The sequence below is a fragment of the Sminthopsis crassicaudata genome, chromosome 4, assembly GCF_048593235.1.
Source record: "Sminthopsis crassicaudata isolate SCR6 chromosome 4, ASM4859323v1, whole genome shotgun sequence".
Classification (NCBI taxonomy): Eukaryota; Metazoa; Chordata; class Mammalia; order Dasyuromorphia; family Dasyuridae; genus Sminthopsis; species Sminthopsis crassicaudata.
This window is the reverse complement of record NC_133620.1, coordinates 463,103,366-463,112,905: the sequence shown is the minus strand read 5'-3', so window position 1 is coordinate 463,112,905 and position 9,540 is coordinate 463,103,366.

The window sequence follows — 9,540 nt, the reverse complement described above, 5'->3', positions numbered from 1 at the left end:
CAAAAGAACTCAGGTTAGAGACCAAGATGACACACACTACAAATCTGAGCTTAAGCACAGAAAGTTAAAAAATGGATATTTAATAATAATAATAACAAACATTTTAGAAAGAAAACCAGAACTGAAGAGATTATGTGCTTCTTCAACATCCCCCCAAAAAACCGCAAAAAAATCAATGAATAAAAATGTCCAAAGCTACACAATTGTCTCAGTAATGCACATAAATGCAACAATTAAGGATAGCAACAGCAGCAAAGAAAGAAAGCATTCTTCCAGAATCTTTTTATGTGACACATAAAGTTCTTAATACCTAAACCAGGGAAAGATAAAACACAGAAAGAAAACAATAAGCTAATATCATTAGTGACCAGTGACTCAGAAATTTTAAGCAAAATTATAGAGTGGAAATTTATTTATCCAAGAAATTCATTATAACCAAGTAGGATTATAACCAAAATGTTGTTCAACATTAAGCAAACAACCAACACAATTAATTTAATACATATATATATATGTAATATTAAACTTAATCTCATTAGCTTTGATTCAAAGAGGCAATAACATACATACATAATGTGGTATAGAAATTTACCATTTAAAAAAATCAATGAATAAAAATGTCCAAAGCTACACAATTGTCTCAGTAATGCACAAAAAGCAACCCTCTTTTATACTAAAAACTTTACAAATCAGAGGGATAAAGAGAACTTTGTAATATTATAAAAAGCATCTATCCAAAACTAAAAAACAGTATCATATGCAATGGAGACACACTAGAACCTTCCCAATAAATACAGAAGTGAAACAAGGATGTATATTCTCCCTTCTGTTATTTGACGTAACTCTGAAAGTGCTAGAAACATCGACAAGAAAAAAAAAAATCAAAAATATAAATATAGAAGGAGACAAAATTATCCCTACTTACTGATGATATGATGGTTTATATGGAAATTCCAAAAGAATCAGCAAAGATACTAATTGAGACAATTGCTTCGAAAAAAATAGACTACAAAATAAATCTTCAAAATTCAACATTACTATATAATAATAACAAAACACAAAAATCAATGATATCAAAGAAAAATACCATTCCAAATAACTCCAAAACACATAAAGTAGCTGGAAACATTTACCAAAGTGCAACAAATAGACTCAATCACAAAGTGCTCCTTAAAGAAATAAAGAACAGCTTAAATAAGTAGAGAAATATTCAGTGATAACATATAGGCTGTGGCAAGGTGGTAAAAACTACAACACGACAAAATCCATTTGTACTTTTAATGAAATGCCAATCAAATTATTAAGGAGATACTTTAATTGAATTTGATAAAATAATGAAAAACTCACTTGGAAAAACAAAAGATTTGGAAATTATGAAAAGAAGTAGAAATGAAAGGGAAATAGCACTTCTAGACCTCAAACTATCACAAAACATCAATCATCAAAACCACTTTTTACTGGTTAACGAATAGAGAACTAAACCACTGGAACAAACTAGACAAGAGAGATTCAGAAACAACAGAAATCAATAACCCAGGGTTGGATAAAATGGAAAACATAAATTACCTAGGGAAAAATTCCCTATTTGATAAAAATAGAAAGTAGAAAGCCATCTGGTAGAAAATGGACAGACTAACATCTTACACTATATTCCATAATACATTCTAAATAGATAGGCAACTTTAATTAATTAAAAAATAGAAGACAGATCCCATCCCTTTCACTTCTATGATTAGGAGATGCATTCTTAACCAGATAAGAGATAAAGGTAGTTTTTAAAAAAGAAAATTGATAATGTTGATTACTGTAAACTGAAAAGCTTCTTAACAGACATTAATTAAAGGATTAAAAAGGGGAGTGGTCTAATGGGATGGGGGGAATCCCATTTCTTTAAGGAGGGTTTGTTATTCAAGATATAGAAACATACATATTTAAATCACTAATATCCATTCCCCAATAGATAAACGATCAAAGAAACAGTTCTCAAAAGAATTGCATTGTATTAACAACCACAAAAAAGAAAGTTCGAATTAGCAAAAATAACAATAAATGGCTGTAGCCAGTGTTGAAGGGATTGTGGAATGGTAGGTACACTAATACACTATTAGTGTATTGTACCATTTCAGAAAGCAATTTTGAATTAAGAAAGTAAAGTAACTTAAATGTCTATACCCTTTGAATTTGAGATTTCATTTCTGGGATTATAACCCTCCCAAAAGCCATTTATAAGAAAATAGTCTTTACGTACCAAAACTTTTATAGCAACCCTTTTTGTGATAGTTAAAAATTAAAAATAAAGTAAATGCCTTTGATTGAGATTAAGCATATAACACATGAATATAATGGGATATTACAGTACCATAAGAAATATGCACATGATGAAAACAATAAAACCTAAAATTTCTATGAATTGGAGCAAAGTCAGCAGAGTCAAGAAACAATATATGCTATAACTACCACAATGTAGTTGAAAGCAAATACACCAAAAAATTCAGGAGTAAATGTGACAAAATTTTAGATCAAGAGAGATGAAAAGGGGGCGGCTAGGTGGCGCAGTGGATAGAGCACCAGCCTTGAAGTCAGGAGGACCTGAGTTCAAATATGGCCCTCACACACTTAAGACTTCCTAGCTGTGTGACCCTGGGCAAGTACACTTAACCCCCAACTGCCATAGCAAAAAGAGGAGAGAGAGAGAGAGAGAGAGAGAGAGAGAGAGAGAGAGAGAGAGAGAGAGAGAGAGAGACAGAGAGAGAGAGAGAGAGAGACAGAGAGAGAGAGAGAGAGACAGAGAGAGAGAGAGAGAGAGACAGAGACAGAGAGAGACAAGGAGAGAGAAAGAGAGAGAGAGACAGAGAGAGAGACAGAGAGAGAGAGACAGAGACAGAGAGAGACAGAGAGAGAGGACAGAGAGAGAGAGACAGAGAGAGAGAGAGAGACAGAGAGAGAAAGAGAGAGAGAGAGACAAGGAGAGAGAAAGAGAGAGAGAGACAGAGAGAGAAAGAGAGAGAGAGAGACAAGGAGAGAGAAAGAGAGAGAGAGACAGAAAGAGAAAGAGAGAGAGAGACAGAGAGAGAGACAGAGAGAGAGACAAGGAGAGAGAGACAGAGAGAGAGGACAGAGAGAGAGAGACAGAGAGAGAGAGACAGAGAGAGAGACAGAGAGAGAGACAGAGAGAGAGAGAGAGACAGAGAGAGAGAAAGAGAGAGAGAGACAGAAAGAGAAAGAGAGAGAGAGAGAGACAGAGAGAGAAGAGAGAGAGAGAGAGACAGAGACAGAGAGACAGAGAGGAGAGACAGAGAGAGAGAGACAGAGAGAGAGAGAGAGAGACAGAGAGAGAGAGAGAGATAACTAAGATGATATAAGAAACAGAAGACATCAACAAAGACTTATTTTAAAATCTAAGATAGGAAAATTAATGAAGGAAATACTTATAGGAAAGATTTAAAAATAATAAGGAATAGGGGAATTTAAGCAGACCTCTTAGGGTTCTTTATTCTGTTATAATTTATTAGGAGGAGCGAATGACAGGTAGCTGATATCATTTGCTGCTTTTCCTTTGTCTACAATCCATACTTCATTCCATTCAACCTGATCCAGTGTGTCTGGATCATAAAATTCTTGGAATAAAACACAGGAAAGCCAGAAGGGCAAGAAGGGGTCAGGTTGTAAAGTTTTCCATTACAGAAAACTTTCTATTTGAACCTGAAGATAATAAGGAGTCACTGGAGGTTGTTGAGGGGGGAAGGAGAGAGGGAGAAATATGGCCAGATGTGTTTTAGAAAGACCACTTTGATAGTGGAGAAGATGGATGGGAGTGGAGACACATTGAGGAGTAGAGACTGGTTAATTATTCCAAGCAAAAGGTGATGGAAGGGCTGGATCAGTGGAGAAAAGAGATACTGTGAATGTAGAAATGGCAAGATTTGGCGATAAATTGGATAAAGAGAGTGAATGAGAATGACAGGTCAATTACCCCGAGATGGGAAAATCTGAGAGTGACCCATCAGAAAAGGGGATGGTTTTAGGGAAAGACCAAGTATTCTGCTGTTTGATAAGCCTACAATAAATCCAAGAGGTAGTGGCTAATGTGGCCCTGGAACTCAGGACAGAGATTAGGACTAGATATGTTGACCCAGGAATCATTGATTCCTATCAATCTAATGATATGGATGGGTGATATAGGCTAGAGAGAAGAGAAGATCCAGGATACAGCTTTGAGGAGCATCATGGTTAGCAGGCAGGGTGTGATGAAGATTCAACAAAGGAGATTGATAAATACAAGTTTGTGTCATCCCACTCAAATTCCCAAATTATCAGCACTCTCTCCCTCTTGAAATATTACTTTGAAAATACTGGGGCAGCTAGATAGCGCAGTGAATAGAGCACCAGCCTTGAAGTCAGGAGGACCCGAATTCAAATTTGGTCTCAGACATGTCCTAGCTGTGTGACCCTGGGCAAGTCACTTAACCCCAACTGCCTCAGCAAAAAAATAAAAAAATAAAAATACTTAGAGTTAGTTCATCTGGATTCCACAGACTATCCAATGTGGGCATCCTAATAGCTTCTAGGGGAAACAACAATAATTTTGTGGTCCCCTGATTTTAGGTGGGCTTCTGGTCTAACAATGTGAGTAATCCTAAATCTCCTGGCTTTGGAGTCTACCTCAGGGACTTCCCACACTCCCAATCTAACAATCTGCCTGATGCTGAGTAGACCACTCCTCAATTCATTGTTGACTGATAATCCCGTCAGTGAGAGCCAAATTCTGGAGACAACTCCCTGGCCCAAGTCTGGATCATAGAATTAGTATGTCAGTGATAGAAAGCTGGATAAATGTGTCTCTTTGCTTCTGTCTCCTTGCTAATTTCTTTTGGAACTTAGCCCGCTTGTAATGGCATTACAATTATAATAAACTTTGCCTCTTGACCTGAAAATGGGTTCAAATCTGCAAATTCTTTTGAGACACCTTACGACACTGCTCCATGACCCCTAAAACTTTTGGAGTCCCCTTCCCAACTTCAACATTAACCTTCCAAAAGAAGGGCAGACCTCTGAGATCATCCTTCCCCATCCCTAAATGAGTTAATTCTTTCATCTGTGGAATTCTACCCTAAGGATGAGCTGTCCCTATTGGTGGATGAATGAGTGAAATATCAGCCCACTCTGGCTAGGATACTCTTCATAGCCCAGGCAGCCCCTCATTAGCATGCCTAGGTCTCCCCAAGACAGACACCTTGACGCCCGTCCTGCCCAGGGAGCAAGCCTCCCCTGCCATCTGTTCTTATTCTAAGAACAACAACCATTTCATCCCCACCGCTGCCACGGGAAGTCTAATGATAACCTAGTTCCCAGCATCCCTATTGACCGTTCCTATGACTGTGTGGACCAGAACTCCTTTCCCTGTCTACTATGCCCATCTATGTCATGGGACCATAGAGTTGAAACTGGAAGTGTCCGGCGGTCCTTGGAAGTCACCTACATCAACCCATCAAGGTCTCTTTCAGCTCAAGACCCTATGCTTCTATGTACCACTCCCCAGCTTCAAATTCAAAGCCCTCCCCAATCTGGCTCCAACGAGGCAGATAAAGTGGGGGATTTTGAGTCAGAGCCCCTGGTTAAGTTGTATCTCTGACGCTCACTTCCTTCGTGACCTTGGGTACATCACTGGGCCTCAGTTTCCCCATCTGTAAAATGAGGGGATTGGAACTCTATAACATTTAAGGTCATTTCCAACTCTAAAAATATGAGTATGAACTTCTCTAGGCATTGTACAACACTCCCTATTATTCTCGATATTTTACCCAAGCTGGACTGCTAGCTGTTCCTTAAATTCCACAGCCATGTGTCCCCTCGGCTGGTATTTTCACGAGCCATTGCCCCAGGCTGGTAATACATTCCCTCCTCTTCTAGTTCCCAGAATTTTTCTTCACTTCCTCCAGCTCAGCTCAGGTGGTACCCCTGCAGAAGCCTTCTCCATCCCCCTACTTGATAATATTCTCTCCTTCAATCTGCCTCAATTTCCTTTCCTGTAAAACGGAGATATTAAGAGTACCCAATTCCAAGAATTGCAGTGAGGATCAAATGAAATGATATTTTGAAACACTTTACACAGGTTAGGCATATAGTAGGTGATTAATAAATATTTGTTCCCTTCCCTCTCTTTCTCCTTCATATTATCATGGATTTACTGGTCTATTTGCATGTCGTATCTCCCAATAGATTGCGAGCACCTTGAATATATAGACAATTTCCTATTTTATCTTTGTCTCACCATTGGCCACCAGGGCCATAATCATAATAACAACTACTAATATTTACATAGTTCTTACCATGCGTGGGGCATTGTACAAAGGGCTTTCCAATTATTATCTCATCTGATGCTCAGAACAACCCTGGAAGATAAGTGCTATAGATGTGATAGAGCAATGATTTTGTGGTCCCCTAATTTTAGGAGGGGCTTCCCTTCTAATAATGAATGAGTAATCCTAAATCCTCTGGCTTTGGAGTCTGCCTCAGGGACTTTCCACCCTCCCAATGTAAGAATAGACCACCCTTCAATTCATTGCTGCCTGATGATAATCTGGTCAGAGAGAATCAAAATCCCAAGACCACTCTCTGGCCCTGGCCCTACCTCTGGGCCAGAATTAGCATGTCAATGATAGAAAGCTGGCTAAAGCTGGCTCCTGTCCCTTAGAACTTTGCTAAATTCTCTTGGAATTTAGTATGCTTGTAATTAACCTCCACACTATTATTATCCACTTTTTACAAATGGGGAAACCGAGGCAGGCAGCAGTGAAATGACTTGCTCAGATTCACACAGCTAGTAAGTGTCTGATCCTGGATTTGAACACAGGTGTTCCTGAATCCAGTCTTAGAATTCTATCCACTGTACCCCTCAGATAGGAAATGAAACACTATGGGTCTTTTCAAACAAAAATACCCTTGAGTTGGAAGTGACAAACATCCACTGTTTTTAAAAATCACTTGACACCAGTAACCTGCATTTATAGAAGACTTTAAGGTTTGGGAGGCACTTTACAAATATTAATTCATTTTATTTTTATACCGACCCTAGAAGATTGACACTATCATTCTCTCCATTTTACAAATGGGGAAAGTGAGGCAGACAGGTGAGGGGATTTGTTCACAGTCACATAACTAGGAAGGATCTAAATCTGGTCTTTCCAAATCCACCATTGAGCCACCTAGCTATCACTAAAAAACATTTTTGAGCATTCCTCCCCAATACATAGTTTTTTATTTACAAATCTGCTTCTATATAAATCACATAGACCATAAAATATAAAAAATAAACATAAGTTTTAAAAAGATAACTTAAAGATGAAATGATATTTGGTCCTAGAGGTAATAGGGAGCCACTGGAATTTATTAAGCAGGAAAATGGCAGTCAGATCTGTGTTTAAGGGAAATCCCTCTGGCAGTTTTGTAGAGAACGGGTTGGAAAGACGAGAGATAATAGAGAGAACAGTTAGAAGTCTGTTGCAATAGTCCAGGTGAGAGAACAAGGGAGAGCTGTTTGAGTGGAGAGAAGGAAAGGATGTCTTTGGGTCGTGGAAATAGAAAGAACAAGATCTGGTGGCCAATCAGGGAGAGTGAACAGGGAGGTTAATCTTGACGCTCCATATCTAGGAGGATCGTGGGTCCTCAGACAAGAGATGGGGCAGTTTGGAGAAGATGAGTTTGGAAAGGATCATGTAGTGAGGTCTTTGATCTCTTCCAACCCATTAATGTTATTGATGGTGATGATTCTTTTGGGGTGCCGGGAGCTCGACTCAGCAGGGCACAGTGGAGAAATCACTGCCCTTGGAACGATGAATTTGGAGCCCTGGGTCCAAGTTCAGATAACGACTCTACTATTGACTGTGACATTAGACCCAGGTTAAAGTGACTCTGATTCCTGCTTCTAAGGTGATTTCCGGTTGGCAGAAATAATGTAAACCACCTGAGCCTTTACCTTTCAGCTGTTGTGCCCAATGTTCAATGTTCTAAGCTGCAAAACGTTCAAGGATTGGGGTACTCCAAAACAAGAGTCTAGAGACCCAAAACACTATAAAACTACAAAGGTGTAGTGTGCCTCAGTTTCCCCATTTGTAAAACTGAGAGGATTGGATGATAGTTCTATAACCAGATGACCTCTGAGATCCTTTCCAGTTCTAGATTCATTATCCCAAATACCTTTTAGAGTCCTTAAAAACCAATATTCCATTACTTGGAGGTGATAATGATTCTACTAACTGAAAATCAAATTTAGAGCAGACTAGAACCTCCGAAACCCAGGAATTTACTTGAGGTCTGTCCACTTGATTTAAAAAAACCGATGTTTTTATTATTATTTATTATTAATTAAAATTATAATTTACCATTATTAATTAAAATTCCATGTTTATTTTAAGTTAATTGTTGATTTATTTTAAATTAATTATTATTATTTAATTGATTTATTTTAATTATTTATTTATTAAAATCTTATGTTTATTATTTATTACATCCATTTAAAACCATTATTCCGGGAAGGGGCCCGTAAGTTTCACTAATTATCCAAAGGGGTCCATGTTATCCCAAATGTTGGACTGAGCCAGTCCAACCTCCCATTTTTCAGATGAGTTAACGGAGGCCCAGGCAGGTGAAATTACTTACATGCGGTCACACACAAAGTAGCAATCCCAGAATTTAAACTCAATCTTTAGGCTAAATTATTCTTTATTGTGACTCATCACTTGCCCTGTATTCTTCACAGGGTCTGGAAGAGGAGATGTTCTGCAAAGCCACAGAAACGCTGTGGACAGCGCCGGCCTCCTTACCCCTAGGCCTGGGGTGATTTGGGTACCTGGCCCTGCCAAGCTCTCCTTTCTCTTCTCCCTCCTTGCAGGCCGGATTCTCTCCTGCAGAGGGCAGTGCTCCACACGCGTCCCCCAGGCTCCCCAGGGCGAGCTGTTCCTAGAGCACACTCCCAGGTTACTAGATCCTTTGTTGGCTGAACCTCTCCCTCCTGTCTCCCTCCCTGGGGCTCCCACCTTCTCAGCAACAGATGCCTGAGCCGGAAGGCTCCATCGCCGTCCGGAAGCGCTCAAACAAGAGATGGCTTTGGGGTGGATGCCCCGAGAGCCGCGGCCCATGTTTGGCGAAGCATCAATTTTGTCCCAATGACTGGGTTGGCAAAGGCACTCCATCCTGTTACCCTGCCAACATTCCTGGCTTGTGGAGCTGTTCCTCTCTCCTAAGGGTCAGGCTGAGGTGGCAGGGAGGGACCGGGCCGGGAGCTCCGGAATCCGAGGATCTGGGTGCAAATGCTGCTTCTAGAGCTTCCCTCTCCCCAGTCTCAGCCCCATCCTTTGTGCAAATGGGGGCGCTGGGCTAGGTGGCTTCTGGGAGTGCTGACTAGGTCTGTGAATTCGCAATGGTCAGATGCTCGCGCCAGCTGCTTGTGTGGGAGTGCTGGGGCAGAGAACAGGGCCCGTTGAGTCTCTTTCATGATCCTGGATGGCTTATGGATGCAGTGTCTCTGCCTCCCCCCCCCCC